Genomic DNA, 25,219 nt, shown 5'->3' with positions numbered 1-25,219 from the left:
CAGTGGATTATTCCATACAAATGGCATGTCTTGGGTCATGCTGTAGACTTTCCTAAAATCTCTCAAAGGCTCACAAAACATAAAGAAGCAGAATCTGGCCTCGGCATGCCCAGTACCTCTTGCTGAGCAGCACCAAGCCCAGCATTACCGGCAGCCAGCCTCAGATTCTGGCTTGGCCTCTCAAGACACCTATAAGCCCAGCATGGGTGGCAACCAACTGTGGATTGCTTGGTGACTCTTACAAGGTAGCCACAGAGGTGCATAGGCTATGGCTAAATTTGGCCAGCAGTTGGGCCCCTCCAAGTAGGCCCTTGGGCTGGCATACCTAACAACTTCTTTCAACCAGCAACACAGCCAGAGCTCCACCCAAGGCTGCATCTGAGGAGGACACACCCAAAGGGCAGAACGAGCAGGCACTAGAGCCCTGCTAATGTGAATCCTGCTCTGTAGGGTCAGCCCCTCACTGGCCAACACTCACAAACAATCAACCCAAGGGTCAATCCTCCTATCGAAGTACAAACAGCAACCAAGGATCAACTACATCAGGAGAGTACACACAACCCACACAGGGGACACATATTGAGCACCTTGCTCAGGTGACCAGGGAAGACCGTGTCACTGGGCCCCACAGCACACCTACTATATAAGGCCACTCTACTAAGACAAGGAGACATAGCAGCCCTACCAAATACATAGAAACGAACACAAGTAAGCAGCCAAAATAAGAAGGCAAAGAAACATGTGCTAAATGAAAGAACAGAACAAAGCTCCAGGAAAAAAAAGAAAACTAAACAAAATGGAGTCAAGCAATCTACCAAATGCAGAGTTCAAAACACTAGTTATAAAGATGCTCAATGAACTTAGGGGAAGTGTAGATGAACTCAGTGAAAACTTTAACAAAGAGGTAAAAAACATAAAAATTGAAATGGAAATTATAAAAGGGAACTAGTCAGAAATGAAGAATGCATTATCTAAGTTGAAGAATGTATTAGAGGGAATCAACAGAGTGGATAAAGAAGAGGATCGAACCACCAATATAGAGGATGAGGAAGCCAAGAACACCCAATCAGAATGAAGAAGAAGGAAGAGGAGGAGGGAGGAGGAGGAGGAAGGAGGAGGAGGAGGAGAAGGAGAAGGAGAAGGAGAAGGAGAAGGAGAAGGAGAAGCCGCCGCCGCCGCCGCCGCAGCCAAGACTATAATAATCTAAGAAGCCTATGGGACACTATTAAATGTAAAAATAAGGATACCTAAAGGAAAACAAGACGTTGAAGAGCTATTTGAACAAGTAATGATGGAAAACTTTCCTCATCTGGTGAAGGAAATAGACACAAAACCCAGGAAGCTTAGAGAGTCTCTAAAACCAGGAACTCAAAGAGGTCTACACCAAGACACATCATAATTAAAATGTCAAAGGTTAAATACAAACAGAGAATCTAAAAGCAGCAAGAGAAAAGCAGTTAGTTACCTTCAAGGGAGCACCCATAAGACTGGCAACTGATTTCTCAAAAGAAACGATGCAGGACAAAAGTGCTTGGCACAAAATATTCAAAGTGATGAAAACCCAGAATCTATAAGCAAGAATAATTTATCCAGGAAAGCTATCATTTAGAGTGGAAGGACCGTTAAAGAGCTTCCCAGACAAAAATAAGCTAAAGGAATTTATCATCACCAAGCCAGTATTACAGGAAATGTTAGAGAGACTTCTTTAAGAAGAAAAAACATGTATCAAAAACATGATTAAAGAATGGTAATAACTACATTTCTATCAATAAATACCTCAAATGGAAAAGAATTAAGTGCCCCAACCAAAAGATAGAGTGGCTGAATGGATAAGAAAACAAGATCCCTACATATGTTGTCTCACTTCAGATTAAAATAGACACACAGACTAATATGAAGGGGATGGAAAAAGATATTGCCTTGATGGACCTAGAGGGTATTGCACTGAATGAAATGGGTCAGATAGAGAATGATAAATATCATATGATTTAATGTACATGTGGAATCTAAAGAACAGAGTCAACAACAACGACAACAGCTAAAGAGGAAATAAACTCATAGATACAAAGAATAATTTGAGGGCTTCTAGATGGGAAGGGGGTTGGGGCAACAGCAAAATAAAAAAGCAAAGGGATTAAGAGATACAAATGGATAGTTGCAGAAATGACATGGAGATGTAGATGTAGCATGGGGAAGATGGTTAATAATGTTGTAATAAATATGTTAGAGGGAAGAGGGGTACTAGATTTAGTGGGGTGATCACCATGCAAGTTATGTGGATCTCTGATCACTATGCTATACAACTGAAACTGATATGTCAACTATAATTGAAAAAAAAAAAACTCATTGAATTGTACAATGTAAATACAAGTAACTAATTGTCTATTATATTTCAATAAAGAGGGGAAAAAAGAATAGCAATAACTGCATATCTATCGATAAGTACTTCAAATGAAAAAATTAAATGTTCCAATCAAAAGATAGAGTGGCTGGATGGATAAGAAAACAAGACACTTACATAGGCTGCTTACAAGAGACTCATTTCAGATTAAAAGATGCATACATAGAAAGTAAAGGGATGAGAAAAGATATTTCATGTTGGCCTTGTGGGTATTATGCCAAGTGGAATAAATCAGTTAGAGATAGATAAATGCCATATGATTTCATGCACATGTAGAATCTAAAGAACAAAATAAACAACAAAAAGAAACAAACTCATAGATAACATTTTGAGAGTTACCAGATGGGAGGGGATTTGGAAGGTTAGGTGAAAAAGAGGGAAGAGATTAAGAAGTATAAAATGGTAGTTACAAAATAGTCATGGAGATAAAAGGCTAGCATAAGGAATATAGTCAATAATATTGTAATAACTAAGTACGGTGTCAGAGTGTACTAGATTTATTGGGGTGATCACTTTGTGAGTTATATAGCTGTTTAATCACTATGTTGTAACCTGAAACTAATATAATATTGTATGCTAACTATAATTGAAAAAATAAAAATATTATTTAAAAAGTTAATAAAACAAAGAAAACAAGCACAAATACTGTCATTTGAATTAACCAGTACATCGAAACACTGCAACCTGTATAGGTAACTCATATAGCTTGCATTTATCAGTCAGGTTTGGTGAGAGGAGCACAACCACTATGAATAATACAAAATAAGGGATTTATTATAGGAATTTGATGTTATACTATTGTAGGATCTCATTAGGCAGTCTGTGTATGGCTGTTTATTCCGCATCTAGTATTGGGCATTAAGTCATCAGAGACAGCGACCAGGGAGGAAAGAAGGGCATGGAGTGGGAAGAGTAGAAATAAACTGGAACCCATGATGATAACCTAGAATGCATGATAATGAAGGAGAGCCATAAAAAACAAATTTGGAAGCTACAAGAGCAAACAACTTGTGAAGACAAATTGGAATCCATGAAGACACTTTGGAACCTGTATCTCTCTCTCACCATCATGAACTTCAGTAATTCTGATGACTTACAGGCTCTTCATTGAATGAGCCCATTAGCATACTTCATTGTCTATAAAATGAGTCCCTTGGTCAGAAGCAATATTGTGTGGAATATCGTGTGTGGGATGAAGACACTGATAGTGGTTTTGGCAGAGGTATTGCAGACAGGAATGGTAAATCCATATATAGTGTTTATTCCAGTGAAAACATGCACTGCTCTTTCTATTAATTCAAGTATTCCAATGCAATCATTCTACCACCTGGAAGCTGTCTGATACCTCTAGGGAAGGGTGCCATATTAAGGGTTCACTGTTGATCTCTGCTTTTGGCATGTAGGACACTTAGCAGCGTCTGTAGCTAAGTAGACTTCGGTGGGCAGAAGACTATGTAGCTCAACCAATGTATAATCTCCAGTCCTGTCACTAGCTACTTTGTTCATGAATACACTAGGCAATGACAGGAGTAGCTGGAGAAATAAGTTGGATATCTGACTTCCACAAAACAGGTAAACTTATCTGATTATTAAGATACTTCCCTGATGAGGTCACTCTTTGATGGACATTCGCAACGGACACGAATACCTTCACACTCTGCAGCCATTCAGAATGTCTATTCATATAATTCTTCCCAGATATTTTTGTCACCATTTTTCTAATTTAATTTTTCCCAATCCCTGAACATTCAGTAAAACTATTAGTCAAGCTCATGAATCAATGTAGATCTGTGCCTCCAGTCATCTCTCCTTTCAGGCACAATGAATCAGGTGCACTTATCAAAATTTTGCCTACTGGAATATTTCTCTTTACTACTTTCTTCCAGGGCCATATAGAGCAAGCCTGGAGTGACGCATCTGTTAACTTTTGGATGGTGCCTGCATATTGTAAACTAAGCTTGAGTTTTTCCTTCTCAGATAACTGATCATAGGTAACTTCATGACACCATAGGTGTGGGCTTGGAGAGAGAAGATAATGTTGTAAAGTGATGGGCATCTGGGCCACTTGCTCATACAACTTACTTGTGCCTCCAGGACTTGCTAGAGTCTGAGCTAAAATATACCATCCACTTGATGATTGACTGATGCTATGCAAGACTAAATTTGTGTCTCAGTAGGTTAGACAGCACCCAAAATGTGAGAGGAAGCTTAGGTCACATGGTAAGTTAAAGGTCTCTACTGCTTTATTCTCACACTCATATCACACACATTGGTGTGAAATCCTTGAGCTTATATCTCTGAGCCCAGTTACTATCCTTTTTTAACCTATCTAAATACTACTGTCAATGAATCTTCTTTAAATATCATATTGTTTTGTTCCTCTGTGAAGTAGACACTACTTGGAATTAGGAGTTCAAGAGCTTTATGAAAAATTAGGGAGACCTGTGAGAGATAAAGGAGCAGGAAGCCGGATTGGGTATGGAAAGCACTCAGATCGTGATGCAGATCTGCTCATTGCCAAAGGAAGAGGGAGAGAATGCAGAATTGGGCTGGCGGATTCTCAGACCTATTGCAGATCTGATTGTTTTGGCTAAAGCAACATGGAATTGTGGAGAAAATACTGCCCATTAAAGGAGTCCTACATTGGAAAAAATGGCCAGGTTCTAGTACTCCTACCATACTAAGTCATTCAATGGATATTCTTGATGAAAATATGCCTCAGATAAAAAGTCGAAGGAGTTTCTGAAAGTGCTAACAGCAGAAGGCTGGCAGCTAACTGCTCCCCTTACTGCTGAATGAAAAGATCTTTCTCAAAGGAAGATTTGGGCAGCACACTTCCATGGCTGCTCATAACATCATTTTTCATTTTATTATAACTCCACTAAAAGCTTTCAAAAACTTGCTTACATCCAAATTTATTTCTAGCTTTTAAGATTTCTGCAATCTTGCCCATTGAGAATGCATGCTGTAGCTGTATAGTTAGTCTTGAAATCAAGTAATATACATTGCCCCAACTTTGTTCTTCTATTGCAAAATTGTTTAGGCTATTCCAGGTACTTTACATTTTGCGTAAATTTAAGAATCAATGTTTAAACTCCCCCCGCCCCCAAAAAAAGCCTGCTGTAATTTTGATTGCAATTGCATTGAATTTATGGATCAATTTAAGTAAAATGGACATCTTAACATCTTCTAATACATTAACTTAATATCTCTCTCCACTTATTTAGGTCTCTTTAATTTATCTCAGTAAATTTTTTTGTAGTTTTTAGTGTATAAGTATTGCCATATTCTTTTGCACATAAGTTTGTCCCAAAATATTTTATTTTGATGCTACTATAAATTTTTAAATTTCCAATTGTGAGTAGCTTAGATCTAAAAATATAATTTATTTTTACATAGATTTGCTAAGCTCATGAATCATTGTAGATTCTTTGACCTTACTAAATTCAATTATTCTAGATTTTTTTTTTGTAGATTCCTTACGATCTACATTGATGATGAAGAGTTTTAATCATTCCTTCCTAGGTTGTATGTCTTTATTATATTTTAGTTTTGCCTCATTGAACTAGTTAGGGCCTCCAGATCCTAGGTTAATTTTAAAGATAGAGCAAACAGAATTTCCTGACAGATTGGATGAGGGGATAAGATAAAAAGATAAGAGTCAAATATGACCACCATATGCTTTTCAACCCTGGTTACAATTAGAATCATCTGTGGGAAAGTAAAAAAAGAAATGCCCAAATTCATACCAAATCAATTACTTAAGAATCTCCAAGAGTAGAACCTGGACATTGGTATATTATCTAAAGAACTGGAGAATTAAAAAGTGCAATCAGAGTTAAGAAAAACTGATCTACTTTCTTTTTGTATTCTTATCAACTATTTTCTTATTTGGTGGTTGTAATTGTTTTTTTAAGTTATGAACTACACTAAGTTAATTACTCAGCATTAGTTTTAGATTCTCTTTATTACCTCTTTGATTGATATTTTTTAAATTATTCTGGGGTATGTTCTCCAAGGGTGCTTTTAAAGAGGATCCCTGTGCAGTATCCTTTATTAAGGTGTTCAAGCCTGAAAATCTTTATTTCAGCCTCACACTTAAATGACAGTTGAGTTGGAAATAAAAGTCTAGCTTCAGAATGTCTTTCTTTTGATTCTTTAAAGTATCTTTCATTGTCTTCTTGCATACACTATTTTTTATTAAGTCTGATGTCAATGTGATTCATATTCCTTTGTGGATAATCTGCTTTTTCTCTCTAGATATTTTCTAATTTTCTCTTTGTCATTAATGTTCTAAAGTTTACCTATAGTATATGTAAGTGAAGGTGTTGGTCGTTTTGGAGTTTTGGTTTTTTTTTTTGTCATTCTTCACTTTTTCCTCTATGCATACCTTTTAATAAGCAAAACGTTTTACTCGATATGTTTTTTGTTCTTTGTCTGTCTCTCCTCAGTAGATTGTCATTTCCAAGAGGGCAAGGATTTTATGTTTGGCTCACTGATGTAACTAAAATGCCCCCCAAAGAGTGTGGCCCATAGTAGATAACTATAACAAGATGTTGAATGGATAAATAAATGGTACATTACAGGTGTGTTGTGACTGTCTTATTTCATAGTAGAATAATATATTTCTGACATCATTCAGATTGTAATTCTTAAATATGCAACCTGTGATGATTCAACATTCCCCATTTCCACTTTCTATTGTATTGGAACCTATAGGGTACATGGTGGTCATATCTCTCTTTTGGCTATGGTTCAACCATTATAAAAATATGTATCAAAGCCTGCTCTGTGCCAGAGTTGTGCTAGGTACTGAGGATAAAAGATGATCAAGGCAATGTCCCTGCCATCAACAAGTTTATGGTTTAGTATGTAAAACAGCCAATTAAATGGATGAGTATGATGAAGTATGGATTAATTGACTGGTTTCTTTAAGGATGTTAGACAATAGAAGGGGCCGATATTTCAAATGGAGGGACTAGTATGTCTAAAAACATGGAATTGTGAAAGAGTCTGGTGTGTTTGGGAAGTGGTAAGGCATTTTATTTGACTGGACTGTACATGGCATGGTGGGAATGGGTAGGAGCAAAACAGTGCTTAATAGGAATCTCAACTGCAGTTCAATGTCCATAACTATGAGAACCCTGATGATGAAATTATAGGGCTATTAGTTGATTATGAGGCACAAATATTTCAAGTATATTATTCTCTGAAATGTGCCAACTTCAATGATTACTTCTTGGTTTAAACATCTGGTTCTCTTCTCCTTTTTCTCAGGCAACAGCCTTATCTTTACAATTTTCAGTTGCCCTTCTCTCATAATTCAATTCACAATTTTTTTCCATGCAAAAATTACAATATATTTCTTTTTATCGTATTTATCGTGGCTGAATAATGACATGGATCTGAGCCACCATCTGTTTTGTGAAAAATGCTGCATATGCAAAGGAGAATCATATGATTATGGTATGTGGGGATATGTATATGTGTGGGAAGGCATGTGGATAAAGAACACACAGGTATTCAATGAAAATCTCTTTTTATAATGACTCCATTAGGACAAAACTCTTGCATTTATGTTCAATTACATTTGACATTAAAAATTATTTTAAAGTGATCCCCCCACTTCATCTAGTACCCACCTGGCACTACACGTTACAATATTATTGACTATATTCTTTATGCTGTATTTTACATTCCTATTACTATTTTGTAACTACCAGTTTGTACTTCTTAATGCCCTCACATTTTTCGCCCAGCCTCCCAATCTCCCTCTTATCTGGCAAATGTCAGTTTATTCTCTGTATCTATGACTTTGTTTCTGTTTTGCTTGTTCTTTTATTTTGTCCTTTAGATTCCACATATAAGTAAAATTATATGGTATTGTCTTTCTCTTTCTGACTTATTTCACTTAGTGTACTACTCTCTAAGTACATCCATGTTATAGGAAATGGTAAGATTTCACTTTTCATAGTCAAGTAATATTCCATTATATAATATATACCGCTTTGTCTTTATCCAATCATCTATTAATGGGCACTTAGGTTGCTTTCATGACTTGACTATTTTAAATTGTACTAAAGTGAACTTAAGCATGCACATAACTTTTCGAATTAGTGTTTTGGATTTCTTCAGATAAATATCCAGCAATGGAATTGCTGGGTCATCAGATAGTTCTATTTTTAATTATTTGAAGAACCTTCATACTATTCTCCATAGTATGAAGATCTCACCAACAGTGCATGAGGATTCTCTTTTCTTCACATCCTCGCCAACAATTGTTGTTTGTTGATTTATTGATGATAACCATTCTGACAGGTGTGAGGCAATATCTCATTGGAGGTTTAATTTGCATTTCCCTGATGATTAGTGACATTGAGCATCTTTTCATATATCTATTAGCTGTCTATATTTATTTCCTCTTTGGAGAAATATTTATTCAGGTCTTCTGCCAATTTTTTTAGTTGGATTATTTGTTTTTTCTGTTGTTGAGTTGCAAGAGTTCTTTATATATTTTGGATATGATACACCCTTATTAGGTGTATCATAAGTGAACATTTTCTTCCACTCAGTAGGTTGTCTTTTTGTTTTGTTGATGGTTTCCTTTGCTCTGCAAAAACTTTTTAGTTGGAAGTCTCATTTGTTTATTCTTTCTTTTGTGTCCCTTGCCCAAGGAGATATATCAGAAAAAATATATTACTATGAACAATGTCAGAGATTGCAGCCTAAGTTTTCTAGTTTTATAGTATGGGATCTTACATTTAAGTCTTTAATTCATTTCGAGTTTAATCTTCTATTTGGTGTAAGGAGTTGATCTCGTTTCATTTTTTTTTTGCATGTGTCTGTCCAGTTTTCTCAACACCATTTATTGAATAGGCTGTTTTTACCCCATGGTATATATTCTTGCCTCCTTTGTCATAGATTAATTGACCATATAAGTGTGAGTTTATTTCAGGATTCTCTATTCTATTCCATTGATCTATATGTCTGTTTTTATGCCAGTGCCATGCTGTTTTAGCCTTTTAGTATAGTTTGATATCAGGTAGCATGATATCTCCAACTTTGTTCTCTTTCTCCAGATTGCCATGACTATTTTTTTATCATTCCATATAAATTCTAGGATGATTTTTTTCTAGTTCCGTAAAAAATGCCATTGGCATTTTGATGGAATTGCATTAAATTGCTTTGAGTGGTACAGACATTTTAATAATGTTAATTCTTCTTACCCATGAGCAAAATATGTGCTTTCATTTATTTGTATCTTCTCCAGTTTCTTTCTTTAATGTCTTATAATTTTAGAGTATAGGTTTTTTACCTCTTTGATTAAACTTATTCTTAAATATTTTTTGACGTAATTGTAGGTGAGATTGTTTTCTTAATTTCTCTTCCTAATAGTTTGTTATTGGTATATAAAAAAAGAACCAATTTCTGAATATTAATTTCGTATCCTACTACTTTACTAAGTTAATTTATCAATTCTAAGAGATTTTTGGTAGAATATTTGGGGTTTTCTATGTGTAGTATCATGTCATCTGTAAACGACAGTTTGACTTCTTCCTTTCCAATTTGGATGTCTTTTATTTCTTTTTCTTATCTGATTGCTGTGGCTAGAACTTCCAATATTGTGTTGAATAAAAGTGGTAAAAGTGGATGTCCTTGTCTTATTCTTGACCTTAAGGAAAACACTTTAGCTTTTCCCTGTTGAATATGATGTTAGCAATGGGTTGTCATATATGACCTTTATTATGTTGAGATATGTTCCCTCTATTCACACATTTCTGAGAGTTTTTATCATAAATGGATGCTGGATTTCATTAAATGCTTTTTCTACCATCTATTGATATGATCATAGGAATTTTATCCTTCATTTTATATATGTGGTGTATGATGTTAATTGATTGACAGATATTAAACTAACCTTGCATGCCAGGACTAAAACCCACTTGATCCTGGTGTATAATCTTTTTAATGTATTTCTGAATTCAGTTTGCTGACATTTTGTAGAGGATTTTTGCATGTATGTTCATCAGGGATATCAGCCTATAATTTTCTTATTTTACTAATTTTTTTTTTTGTCCTTGGAATCAGGGTAATGGTGGCCTCATAAAATGAGATTGAGAGCTTTACCTCTTCTTGATTTTTTTGGAATAGTTTGAGAAGAATTGGTGTTCATTCTTCTTTGAATGTTTGGTAAAATTCACTTGTGAAGCCATCTGGACCAGGACTTTTGTTTGTGGGGAGTTTTTTGATTACTGATTTGATTTCCTTGGTAGTAATTAGTCTATTCAGATTATCTGTTCCTTATTGGTTCAGTCTTAGAAGAATATATGTTTTTGGAAATTTATTCATTCCTTCTGTAGATTGTCTAATTTGTTAGCATATAAATGTTCATAGTATTTCCTTACAATCCTTTGTATTTTGGGGATGTCACTTGTTACTTCTCCTTTTTCATTTCTTATTTTATGTATTTGGGTCCTCACTCTTTTTTCTTGATAAGTCTGATTAAAAGTTTATTAATTTCGTTTATCTTTCTGAAGAACCCACCAGCCCTTGGTTTCAATGATCTTTTTTTTTTTTAGATTCTACATTTCTGCTCTGATCTTTATTATTTCCTTCCTTCTACTTATTTTGGGCTTTGTTTGCTGTTCTTTTTCTAGTTCCTTTAAGTATAAGGTTAGGTTGTTTATTTGAGCTTTTTCTCATTTCTTGAGATAGGCCTGTATTGCTATGAATTTTCATCTTAGGACTGCTTTCACTGTGTACCATAGCTTTGGGTATTTGCGTTTTCATTTTCATTTGTCTCAAAGTATCTTTTAATTTCTTCCTTGATTTTATTGTAAACCCATTCATCATCCAGCAGCATATTGTTTAGCCTCCATGTGTTTATGGGTTTTTTTTTTTTAGTTTTCTTCTTGTAATTGATGTCTGATTTTATACCATTATGATCAGAGAAGAGCTTGAAATAATTTCAAGCTTCTTAAATTTACTGAGACTTGTTTTATGGCTTAACTTGTGGTCTATCTTGGAAAATGTTTCAAATGTACTTGAAAATAATGTATATTCTGATTTCTGGTCAAGATGAGAGAGTAGATAAATGCTGTGCATGTCTCTTTTCACAACCACACCAAAATTACAACTAAACTTAAAAAAAAAAAATCATTGAGAATCACCTGCGGTCTAGCTAAACAGAAGCCCTACAACTAAGGAAAAATAGAATAAGCCACCTCAAGACTGGTAGGAGTGGCAGAGACACAGAACAGAATGATTCCACATCCATGTGTAGCAGTTAAAAATCAGGTCCCATATCTTGGCTGAAGAGGTCCCTCCAGAGGTCCCCCCTCCATGGCAGACTCCACAGCCCAGGCATCCAGTACTGGGAAGAGAAGTCTCCACAACTTCTGGCTGTGAAAACCAGCAGAGATTGTGGCTGAACGAGATGAAAGGCGGCTGGAGTCCCAGGCATTACTATTAAAGAACCTGTGCATAGACTTACTTGCTGACAAACTCCCTTGCTCTGAGCTCCAGCATGGGGAAGCAGACTAAAAGGCGCCAGAGACATACAGGTAGGAACTGAATTGTCTGGCTTCAGGGTGAGGGCTGGAGGGGTAGCACAAAAAAACATGCAAGGGACACACATGGAGGACTCAGCTTAGGTGACCAGGGAACACTGCACCACTGAGCCCCACAGGACACCCACTACATAAGACTGCTCTACTAAGACCAGGAGATATAGCAGCCCTACCTAATACATATAAACAAACACAGGGAGGTAGTCAAAATTGAGAGATAAAAAAAAAACATCCTAAATGAAAGAACAAAACAAAGCTCCAGAAAAAAAAAGAACTAAACAAAATAAAGAAAAGCAATCTATAAGATGCAAAATTCAAAACACTACTTATAAGGATGCTAAGTGAACTTAGGGGAGGAGTAGATGAACTCAATGGGAACTTTAACAAAGAGATAAAAAAAACACATTAAAATGGAGATAGAAAATATAAAAAAGTACCAGTCAGAAATGAAGAATACAATAACTAAAGTAAAAAATACATTAGAGGGAATCAATAGTAGATATGATGAAGCAGAGGATTGAATCAGCAATTTAGAAAATAATGTAGCAGAAAACACCCTATCAGAACAGAAAAAAGAATAAAGAATGCAAAAAAAATTAGAATAGTTTAAGGAGCCTCTGGAACAACATCAAACATACCAACATTCTCATCATAGGGGCACCAGAAAGAGAGGAAAGAGAGAGCAAGGAATTGAAAACCTGTTTGAAGAAATGACAGAAAATTTTCCTAACCTGGCAAAGGAAATAGACATACAAGTCCAGGAAGCTCAGAGAGTCCCAAGAAAGAGGAACTCAAAGAAGCCCACCAAAACACATCATAATTAAGATGCCAAAGGTTAAAACGAAGAGAAACCTTAAAAGCAGAAAGAGAAAAGCAGTTAGTTACCTGCTAGTTGGTTTCTCAACAGAAATTTTCCAGGCAAGAGGCATTGGCATGAAATATTCAAAATAATCAAAAATAAAGACCTACAACCAATATTACTCTACCCAGCAAAGCAATTATTTAGAATTGAAGGAGAGATAAAGTGGTCCCCAAACAAGAAAAAGCTGAAGGAGTTCATTAACACCAAACCAGTAGTATAAGACATGCTAGAGGACTTCTTTAAGAAGAAGAAGAAGAAAGATGAAAAATATAAATAATAAAATGCCAATAACTGCATATCTATCAACAATAACTTTACATGTAAATGGATTAAATGCTTCATTCTAAAGACAGGGTGGCTGGATGGAGGTAAAAACAAGACCCTTACAAATGCTACTTACAAGAGTCTCACTTTGGAGTAAAAGACATACACAGAATGAAAATAAAGGGATGAATAAAGATATTTCATGAAAATAGAAAGAAACCAACAGGCTGGGGTAGCAATACTTATATAGGAGAGAATAGACTTAAAAACAAAGGCTAAGCAAGAGACAAAGAAGGACCCAGTAATCCCACTTCTGGTCATTTATCTGAAGAAACCCAAAACACTACTTTGAAGGGACATGTGAATCCCTATGTTCACTGCGGCATTTTTTACAATAGTCAAGATATTGGGGCAATATGTGTGTCTATCAATAGATAAATAGATTAAGAATAGGTGGTACATATATGCAATGGAATATATTTAGCCATAAAAACAAATGAAATCCTTCCATCTGCAACAAAATGGATGGACCTAGAAGGTATTGTGCTGAGTGGAGTAAGTCAGACAGAGAAAGACAAATGCCAAATAATTTCACTTACGTGTGGAATCTAAAGAGCAAAAGAAACAAGCAAACAAAACATAAACAAACTTATAGATACAGAAAACATTTTGATCATTGCCAGATGGGAAGGAATTGGAGGTTGGTGAAAAAGGGGAAAGGACTAAGGAGTACAAATTGGTAAGTAGAAAATAGTCATAGGGCTCTAACGCATAACATAGGGCATATAGTTAATAATACTGTAATAACTATGTATGGTGTCAGATGTTTACTAGACTTATCTGGGTGATCACTTTGTAAGTTATAGAAATGTCTAATTATTATGTTGTATACTTGAAACTAATATAATTATCGTATGCCAACTATAATTGAAAAAATATAAAAAGAATAAAACAAAAAAAAAGAAAAAATTGTATATTCTGCTGGTTTGTAGTGAAATGCTCTAAAATTATCAATTAAATCCATCTGGCCTAGTGTCATTTAAGGACACTGTTTTCTTGTAGACTTTCTGTCTGGAAGATCTGTTGATTTGTGTCAGTTAGGTGTTATAGTCTTCTACTATGACTGTATCGCTGTTTATCTCTTCCTTTATGTCTGTCAATATTTGCTTTATATTTGTAGATGCTCCTAAGTTGGGTGCATAAATGTTTACTAGAGTTATATCCTCCTGTTGGATTGATCTTTGTATCATTAATGTCCTTCTTTGTCTCTTATTATAGCTTTCCTTTTAAAGTCTATTTTGTCTGATATAAATATTGCTACCTTAGTTTTTTTTTCACTTCCGTTTGCATGAAATATCTTTTTTCATCCCCTTACTTTCAGTCTGTGTGTGTCTTTCAATCTAAAGTGGGTCTCTTGTAGATTGCATATATTTGGGTCTTGTTTTTTTATCCATTCAGCTACCCTGTGTATTTTAATTGTAGCATTCAATCCATTTATATTTAAAGTGATTATTAATAAGTACATAATCATTGCCATTTTATTCTTATTTATGCACTCCCCCAAACCCTTTCTTTTTCTTAAAGTCCTTTAACATTTCTTGTAATACTAGCTTGGTGGCGAAGTCCTTTAGTTTTTTCTTTTCTGAGAACCTCTTTATCTCTTCAATTTTAAATGATAGCCTTGCTGAGTAGAGTGGTCTTAGTTGTAGGTCCTTTTCATAACTTTGAATATTTCCTGTCAATCCCTTCTGGCCTGCAAAGTTTCTGTTAAGATATCAGCTGGAAGTCTTATGGAAGCTCCCCTGTAGGTAACTGCTTTTCTCTTGCTGCTTTTAAAATTCAATCTTTGTCTTTAATCTTTAGTATTTAATTATAATATGTCTTGGTGTAGGCCTCTTTGGGTTCATCTTGTTTGGGTTTTTCTCTGTTTCCTGGACTTGTGTGTCTATTTCCTTTGCCAGATTAGGGCATTTTTTGTTATTATTTCCTCAAATTGGGTTTTAATACCTTGTTCCCTCTCTCTCCTCCTTCTGGTACCACTATGATGTGAATGTTGGTATGCTAGATGTTGCTCCAGAGTCCCCTTAAACTATCCTCAAGTTTTTGGATCATTTTTTTTTCTTTTTCTAATTCCTATTGGGTGGTTTCTGCTACCATGTTTCCAAATTGCTGATTCAATCTGCTTCTGCTGTTGATCCCTTCCAGTATATTTTTCATTTCAGTTATTATACTCCTCCTTTCTGACTGTCTCTTTTATATGTTTCTATGTCCTTTTATTGTGTGTGCTTGCTATCTCTTTGTTGAATTTCTCATATATTCTGACCATCTTTATAACCAGTTTTTTTTTTTTTAACTCTGTATCTAGTAGGTTGCTTACCTCTATTCTATTTAGTTCCTTTCTGGGGTTTTCTCTTGTTCTCTCATTTGGGACACGTTTCTTTGTTTCCTCATTTTGGCTGCCTCTTATGTTTGTTTTTATGTATTAGGTAGATCCGCTATGTTTCCCCCTCTTGGCAGGTTTGCTTTATGTAGTAGGCTTCCTGTTAGATCCAGTGGCACAGTCTCCCTGATCAACTGAGCTGGGGGCTCCAGGAGAGTCGTGCGTGTGTGTGTGTGTGTGTGTGTGTGTGTGTGTGTGTGTGTGCGCGCGCGCACGCGCCCACGCACTCTCCTGTTGTAGTTGAACCTTGATTGCTGTTGGCACATCAGCGGTTGGGATTGACTCAGGCTGACTGGCTATGAGGAATGGCCATGTCCACAGCACATGAGCTGCTGTATGGGGGCTGACCCCATGGATCAGGATTCACACCAGTGGGCTTGTGTGCCTATTGAGACCGCCTTTTGGGCATACTCAAAGGGACTAATTGGGTAGTGCTCTGTCATTTTCTGAAACCGGCCTCTGGGTGTGTTGGTTCTGAGGTCTCTTGAGAGGGGCTCCCATGGAAGCCAAAGTCAGCTACTGCCTTTGACTGGCCCTGACCACCTTACCAAAGCAATCCGCAGTTGCTCGCTGCCTGCACTGTACCCGGAAGTGTGTGGGAGAGACCACGCTGCCAACCGAGGCCGGCTGTCACCATTACCAGTCCTAGGGTAGCTTAGCAAGAGGCTCAGGGCAACCTGAGGCCAGCTGCTGCTGACCTTATGCCCTCAGACATTCAAGAACAGGCCACAAAAGACTGCAGCATGCATTAGGCCTTGTTGTCCGCCACTGAAAGTATTTCTGGTGGCACGAAAAGCCGAGGCAGGCCATTTGCTGCTGGGAGAGCTTCTAGCAGTACGTGAGGTGGGGCTGATCGGCCACTGAAAGTGTTTCCTGTGGTGTACAAGATGGTTGAGGTGGGTTCTCAGGGAATTACCAAGATGGAGCAAGCAGAGTTCATCAGGCAAATGCAGACTCAGATTTGGTCACGTGGGGGGAGGACTCAACAGAGGAAAAATGGCACTTGCCTGTAGGCTGTACTGGAAGAAGGCCCAATACAGGGGCAATGACAGCTGTCCCTCCAGCCCTGGGCCTGAAGCCACACAACTCATTTTTTCCCTTTATGTCTCTGGTGCCTCCTTAGTTGCCATTCCAGTTGCCATTCCTCCACTGGCACCCAGGGTGAATGTCTATGAGTGAGAGAATCTGTGTGTGGGCCCTTTAAGAGGACATCCACATTTCCAGCAGACTTCTGTCTCACCCAACAGATGAAATTCCCATTTATTTTCACAGCCAGATGTTCTGAGACTCGTTTTCTCAGCAGTAGAACCCTGGGCTGGGGAGCCTGGTGTGATGTTGGGCCCCCTCACTCCTCAGGGGTGACCTCCACTACCATATATCTCTCCCAATGCTCAAGAGCCACAAATGGGTCAGGGACTAGCCTGTTCCATGTCTCCACCCCTCCCACCATCCTTGATGTGACTGCTTCTTTATACCTTTCGTTGTAGGAGTTCTGTTTAGCTAGTCTTCAGATGATTCTACAGGTTAATTATTCTATAATTTAGTTGTAATTTTAATGTGGTCATGGGAGGAGGCAGGCTCAGCATTTCCCTACTCTGCATTCTTGCTACTATCTACTTTTTAGAAGATGGCAGTTTAGTCAAAACCTGAAATGAAAATATTCAGTTATCATTCCCATTGGAAAAGAAAAGATCAAAAGTATTCTTTTTGGCCAAAAAAAATATGCAATTTTAACTATGTTGATTCTTTCAATCCAGGAACATGAAATATCTTTCCATTTCTTTTTGTCTTCAATTTCTTTTAATAGGGTCTTATAGTTTTCATTATATAGATCCTTCACTTGTTTCATTAGATTTATTCCTAGGTATTTTATTCTTTTTGTTGCAATTGCAAAAGAAATTATTTTTTCCACTTCTTTTTCTGATGCTTCATTATTAGAGTATAGGAACGCTATGGAATTTTGAATGTTGATTTTGTGTCCAGACTTTACTGTATTTGCTTACTGTTTCTAGCAGTGTTTTTGTGGAGTCTTTAGGATTTTCTATATAGAGAATCATGTCATCTGCAAATAGTGACAGTTTGACTTTTTTGTTTCCTATTCGGATGTCTTTTATATCTTTCTCTAGCCCGATCGCACTCGCTAAGAACTCCAGTTATATTGAATAACAGTAGTGATAGTGGACAGTCTTGCCTGGTTCCTGATCTTAGAGGGAAGGATTTTAGTATTTCACCATTAAGTATAATGTTGACTGAGGGTTTGTCATATATGGCCTTTATTATATTAAGGTACTTTCCTTCTATACCTATTTTGTTAAGTGTTTTGATCATAAATGGATGCTGTATTTTGTCAAATGCATTTTCTGCATCTATTGATGTGATCATATAATTCTGATTTTTTAATTTGTTTATGTGGTGTATCACATTAATCGATTTGTGTATATTGAACCATCCCTGTGTCCCTGGGATGAAGCCCACTTGATCGTGGTGTATGATCTTTTTAATATGTTGCCGTATTCGGTTTGCTAGTATCTTATTTAGGATTTTTGCATTTGTGCTCATGACAGATATCAGTCTGTAGTTTTCTTTGTGTGTGTGTTATTTTTACCAGGTTTTAGTATCAGAGTAATATTGGCCTCATAAAATGTGTTGGGTAGTATTGCCTCCTCTTCGATTTTTTGGAAGAGTTTGAGAAGGAGAATAGATATTAAATCTTTTTTGAATGTTTGGTAGAATTCAGTGGTGAAGCCATGTAATCCTGGACTTTTACTTTTTGGTAAGTTTTTGATGATTGTTTCAATTTCCATACTACTGATCGGTCTATTTAGATTTTCCAGATCTTGATTCAGTCTAGGGAGGTTGTATTTTTCTAAGTATTGGTACATTTCTTCTAGGTTATTAAATTTGGTGTTATATACTTTTTCATAGTATTCTTGTATGATCTTTAGTATGTCTGCGATGTCAGTCGTAATTTCCCTTCTTTCATCTCTGATTTTGTTTATTTGTGTCCTTTCTCTTTTTTTCTTTAGTGAGTCTAGCGAGGGGTTTGACAATTTTATTAATCTCAAAGAACCAGCTTTTTGTTGCATTTATTTTTTCTATCATTTTTTTTCAATTTCATTTGTTTCTGCTCTAATTTTGATTATTTATTTCCTTATGCTGAGTTTAGGCTTCATTTGTTCTTCCTTTTCTAGTTTTTTAAAGATGAAGCATTAGGTTGTTTAATTGGGCTTGTTCTTGTTTTTGGAGATAAGCCTGTAATGATATGAACTTTCCACTTATGACCACTTTTACTGTTTTCCAAAATTTTGATATGTTGTACAATCATTATCATTTGTTTCTATGTATCTCTTGATCTCTCCTTTTATTTCTTCTCTGACCCAGTTATTCTTCAGTAGATGTTGTTTAATCTCCATGTATTTGTGATTCTTCTTGATTCCTTTTTTGCAGTTGATCTCTAGTTTCAAAGCATTATGATCAGAGAATATGGTTGGCATGATTTCAACCCTCTCATATTTATTGAAGCTATCTCTGTGCCCCAGTATGTGGTCGATTCTTGAGAATATTCCATGTGCACTAGAGAAGAATGTATAAGCAGCTGTTTTGGGATGGAAGGCTCTGTAAATGTCGATTATATCCAGTCAATTTAATGTGTCATTTAAGCATGCTATTTCCTTATTGATTTTCTGTTTGGATCTGCCATAGCCAACAGTGGGGGATTTAGGTCCCATACTACGATAGTGTTTTGGTCTGTTTCTCCCTTTAGTTCTGTTAGCAATTGCTTTACATATTTCAGGGCTCCTTGATTGGGAGCATAGATATTAATAAGTGATAGGTCTTCTTGGTGCATGATTCCCTTTATCATTATGAAGTGTCCCTCAGTATCTTTCTTTACCTTTTTTTTTTCGAAGTATATTTTGTCTTATATTAGTACTGCTACTCTTGCTTTTCTCTAAATGCCATTTGCTTGAAATATCATTTTCCACCCTTTCACTTGGAGTCTACATTTGTCTTTGAAGTTGAGATGTGTCTCCTGAAGGCAGAATATTGTTGGGTTTTGTTTTTCGATCCATTCTGGAACTCCATGCCTTTTTATTGGTGAGTTCAATCCATTTACATTTAGGGTGATTATTGAAATATGAGGTCTTTTTATAGCTATTTTATATTTTGCTTTCTGGTAGCTCGGTGTTTTCCATTGCTTCCCTGTCCTCGTGTTTCTGTTTTCTTTATTTTGGTTGGCTTCTGTAGGTTTTCCCTCTGATCTTTCTTGTTTTATGTTATACACGATGGTTCTGAATCTTTGGCATTTGGTTATCATTATGAATATGTAAATGATAGTTATATATATATGACTGTATATATATATATATATAATGTATATATATATATATATATATATATATATAATGTATATATACATTTTCTTCTGCACGTCCTTATCTTCATTCCTCTTTGCAAATTTAGATCTTTGAATCCACCCCCCTTTTCAGTCATTGCTATATCAATTGGTTGCTATGTATGCTGAACATTCATTACTATACTGTTATAACAATTCTTTTCTTATTATTTTAGCTTGTAATGCCCTGTCCTTAGTGAGTTGAACTCCTCTGCTTCTACTTGCCCAATAGTCACTTTACTCCTAATTATGTATATTTTTTTTTTGTCATTTTGTTTTGGTAAACTGACCCTTTTCAGTATTTCCTGTAGTGCAGGCTTCGTAGTGGAGAATTCCCTCAATTTTTGCATGACTGGAAAAGTCTTAATTTCTCCTTCATATCTAAAGGAGAGCTCAGCTGGATACATTATTCTAGGCTGGTAGTTCCTTTCACTTAATAGTTTAAATATTTGATTCCATTCCTTTCTGGCTTGTAACGTATGTGCTGAGAAGTCTGAGGATAATCTAATGAGTTCACCTTTATAAATTACCGTTTTCTTCTCCATGGCTCACTTGAGAATTCTGTCCATGTCACTGATTTTTGATAACTTTAATACAATGTATCTTTGTGAAGGCCTTTTTGTGTTGAGATAATTGGCTATTCTGTTGACTTCTTGAATTCCAAGCTCCAGCTCATTCCTTAGATTCGGGAAATTCTCTTCCATTATTTGTCTGAAAATGCTTTCTAATCCCTGTTTTTTTCCTCACTTTCAATAATGTCCAGTATTCTTATGTTTCCCCTCCTGATGGTATCAGCTAATTCTTGTATTTCTCTTTGATTATTTTTCATTCTTTGGTTTCTCTTTTCTTCCTTCTGATTTATTTCTAGTTTTCTGTCTTCGATATCACTGATCCTTTCTTCCATTTGGTCGACTCTATTTCCCAAGCTTGCTATTTCATTTTTCAACTCTTGCAGCGTGTTCTTCATCTCCAGAAGTTCTATTTGGTTCTTTTTGAGGGTTTCAATATCCTTGCTCTGCTCATCCAGTTGTTTTTTCAATTCCTAAAATTGTTGATTTTTTTTGGATGTCATTGAGTTCTTTTTAAGAAGTACCATCCCAAATTCCCTGTAATTCTCTGTCCTGTAAGTCTCATATTTCTATGTCCATAAGCTTATTTTCTGAAGATTTTTCTCTTTCTTTCTGAGATGGCTTGTCACCTTGGTTGTTCATGGTGTTTAATGAACTATTTCTCCACCTGGACATTAGTGGAAATGTATTCTGCTGTTTTTTCCAGAAAGAAGATTTATTATATAAAGGTCTCTCTTTAGCCTTCTGCAAAGAAGGTGCTTTTCTTTTGCTTTCCAGTAGGTGCTGTCTAAGTTCTTGGATCCCTGCTTTATATAAAGTCTTAATAATGCTTTTTTAAAAATTTTCTTGTAGATATTTAGTCACGCCCGATACCCTCAGTTTCAGTCCCTGTTAGTGTCAGTGACAGTCTCAGCAGCATTTGCTCAGATTCCCCTGGGGCTCTGTGGTGATGGGTCTGGAAGGGTATGGGGGGAGGGGCACTCTGGGTTGGGGGTTGGGGGCTGCGGCTCAGCCTCAGTTTTGCAACCGTGGCCCACAAAAATTAGCTGTTGTTCCTCTGCGGTCTGGTCCCGCTTCTCTGCCTTCTGCCCTAATGACTGGGCCCTGCAGCCAGCTTGCCATGGGGAGCTCACAGCTATTCCAGGCAGGAATGTTCAGGAAACTCGTTGCATAAACTTGCTGCTCCTTCTCCTCTCCCCCTCTTCCTTCAGGGAGCTCCAGCGGCTGCGAGAGGCAGCTTCTTTATTACTCCCATTCCTCCACCTGACACCCAGGGATCTGACCGGTAGTAGCTCTTAAGTGCAGATCCCATGCTCAGAAGTGCTGGTGCACAGTTTGAGTGTTTGTTGTTGTTGTTGTTGTTGAGTTTTAGATGTTCAGCTTATTGTTCTTTCAAGAGGAGATATCTGGAGACGTCTCTTGCCATGTCCAGCGACTGGTAAATCTTTCCACGTCCAGCGTGGCTCTGGAGAATGTACCTGAGTGGGAACAGTGAGAGATTAAGAAAAAAAAAAAGAACACAGAAAGCTAGGATCAGGAGGTCCACTGCCCACTGATGGTGGAGCAATGGCGTGGTTTTATTTTTGCAAGCTGCTTTTATACAAGAGCATACAATTAGGGGCTATGATTAGATTATTCTCTGCACAATCACCCAACCCACACCCTGCTATGATCTTTTGCAGTTCCATTTGCTCACAGCTATAAGCGTACTTCCTTTTCTCTAAGTAACACCGCATTGCTCTCCAATCAGTTCTTATTTCCCCATTCTTAGGAGGGTTCGTTGAGGCGAAGCAACCCTTGGTTGACCAAACAGAATGCAAGGACCTTGTCAGCTTGCAATCTGCTCTCCACAGTCTCTCTCTCCACCATGATTTTTTCTACCATCCTATATTTATTTTAAATTCTGTGATCTTGCTGAAATCACGTATTAATTCTATGATTCTTTTGTAGACTTGGGATTTCCTGTGCAGCTACTCATGTCATCTGAAAATGGGTGTTTTATTTCTTCCTTTAGGAACTGTATGCCTTTTCTTTCCTTTATTTGTCTTATTGCATTTGCTGGCAATTCTTGCACCATGTTAACTAAGAATGGTAAGAGTGGACGTCCTTGCCTTATTCTTGATTTGGGGTGGGGGAAATTTTCAGTCTTTCATCATTAAATGTAAAGTTAGCTCTAAGTTTTTTTATACGCTCTTTATGAACTTGAGGAAATTCCTCTCTATTCTTATTTTTCGAAATGCTATTCTTTTTTATGGATGGGTTTTGATTTTTATCAAATGATTTTTCTGCAATAATTGATATGGTCATGCAATTTTTTTGGCCTGTTAATATTATGGATTATATCAGTTAATTTTAATTATTGGACCAGCCTTTGTCCCTGGAGAGTAATTTTTTTTTTACTTCTGATTTTAAATTTAATTTGAAATTATTAATTACAAAAAATATCCAATTTTTCATGGACTGTGCTTTTGGTGTTCTATCTAAAAACTCATTGCCAAAGTCAAACAGATTTTCTCTGATATTTTCATTTAGAAGTTTTATAGGTTTATGTTTCTATATTTAATTCTATAAGACATTTTGAGTCAATTTTTATATAAGATATAAGGTATGGGTCTATATTTCTTTTTTATTTTATTTTTATTTTTTTCCTTTTTGCAAATGGATGTCCACTTGTTCTAGCACCATTTGTTGAAATGGTGAAAGCCTCTGAATTGGCTTTGTGCCTTTGTCAAAACTTAGATGGCTGTATTTATGTGGGTCTGTTATTGAGCTCTATATTCTCTTTCATTGTTTTATGTGTGTCCTTTCTCCATTACCACTGTCCTGATTATTATAATTTCATAATAAGTCTTGTAATTGGGTACCATAATCCCTCCAACTTTATTCATTTTAAACATTGTTTTAGCTATTCTTGTACCTTTGTCCTTCCAAATAAATTTAGAATTAATGCTTTGAGCATAGTTTGAACTCATTTAAAGTGTGCTTATTTAGTAATGACAGCTACCATTCATTGAGTGGCTTACTATATACCAAGAACTTAAATTATTTAATTTTCACATTAAACTTGTGCATTAAGGAACTAATTTTAATCTTTATTACACACATGGGAACACTGAGGTTCAGAGTGGTTAAGTATCTTACCCAAATTCATGCAACTTGTAGGCAGTTGCGGAGATCTGAGTGAAGATGTTGCAAATTGATATAAAGCAATGTGGTATTTCAACAATTGTCAGGTTGTTTTTGGAAAGTGTTGGAGGCCCTGTGACTCTTCTACCTGATGTTAAATTACAAAGAAAGCAAGTCTCAGGTATACACAAGTATTAACTAGTAAGCAGGCCTAAATGGTTCTGTTGCCTGTTCTTGAGGACTTGATGAAATCCCACTGTTTCCTTAGGCACTGTGCCAGTTAGCAATTTACTGTATCTCAGCTCCAAAATCACATAATGTCTTTGCCTACATTATGACACTAGAGCTTGAGTCTGCAGACTACACTTCTCCTGTGGTATTTATTAAGCTCTGACAATAGAATGCCCTGGACGGAGACTATAAAATGGGAGACGAGAGATGAGACTTTCTTACTCTGGTGTGCTATTTTCCATTTTGCAGTAAGCAGATCACTGTATAGCAATACACATCAGCCTCATAGTTCAGCAGTGAGCTCCCTCTGGCAAATTTCTTCATCTCCAGAATAGCAAGCTTCTCTTGCATTTCAAAGACAGGCACTCTTTGACACATTCGTTTGTCACCACAGTGACTGCAGCTCTTATAGTTCCCTGGAAAATGCCCCCCCCACACACACCAATTTCTCAATTTCTTCACTATTACATAAGTGCAGCATGTTTCTGTGCCAGCCACTGCCTTCCTCAGAAATCTGAAGCTTAGCCTTGCAGGGGCTCTGCCTCTAAGTGTCTAAATTCTTTTCTTATTCACTTTTCCTTCAGCATTTATTGCCTCTGTACACCTTGGAATTTTCTTTTACCCCTTTTCTTTATTTATTTTTTGGGAATGTCACTTTCCATTCCTGGCTTTATTGAAATATAATAGAGAATTAAGTGCTTGCATTTACATTATACAATTCAATGAGATTTTTTTGCAATTATAATTGGCATACAATAATATACCAGTTTCAGTGGTACAGCATAGTGATCAGAGATCCACATAACTTACAAAGCGATCTCCTCACTAAATCTACTATCCCTTACACTCTACCTCTCCATGTGTATTCTGTGACTATCCATAGATACCTCAATCCCTTTGCTTTTTTTTTTTGCTGTCACCCCAAACCTCCTTTCATCTAGAAAGCCTCGAAATATTTTCTGCATCTAAGAGTTTACTTCCACTTTTGTTTTTGTTGTTGTCGTTGATTTTGTTCTTTAGATTCCACTAGAACATAAAGTCCTGCAATATTCGTCTTTCTCTATCCGAATCATTACATTGAGCGCAATACCCTCTGGGTCCATCAAGGCAATATATTTTCCATCCACTTCCTTTTAGTCTGTGTGTCTTTTAATCTGAAGTGAGTCTCTCATAGGCAGCATATGTAGGAGTCTTGTTTTCTTATCCATTCAGCTCCTCTCTCTTTTGGTTGGGGCATTTAATTCTTTCCATTTAATTCTTTGAGGTACTTGTTGATAGGAATGTAGTAATTATCATTATTTATTCTTGTTTTTTATACATTTTTTTTTCTACTTAAAGAAGTCTTTCCAACATTTCCTGTAATA

The sequence above is a fragment of the Pteropus medius genome, unplaced genomic scaffold (genome assembly GCF_902729225.1).
Source record: "Pteropus medius unplaced genomic scaffold, Ma_sr-lr_union100, whole genome shotgun sequence".
Lineage (NCBI taxonomy): Eukaryota > Metazoa > Chordata > Mammalia > Chiroptera > Pteropodidae > Pteropus > Pteropus medius.
The sequence above is the reverse complement of the archived record's forward strand: the minus strand, read 5'-3'. Positions refer to the sequence as shown.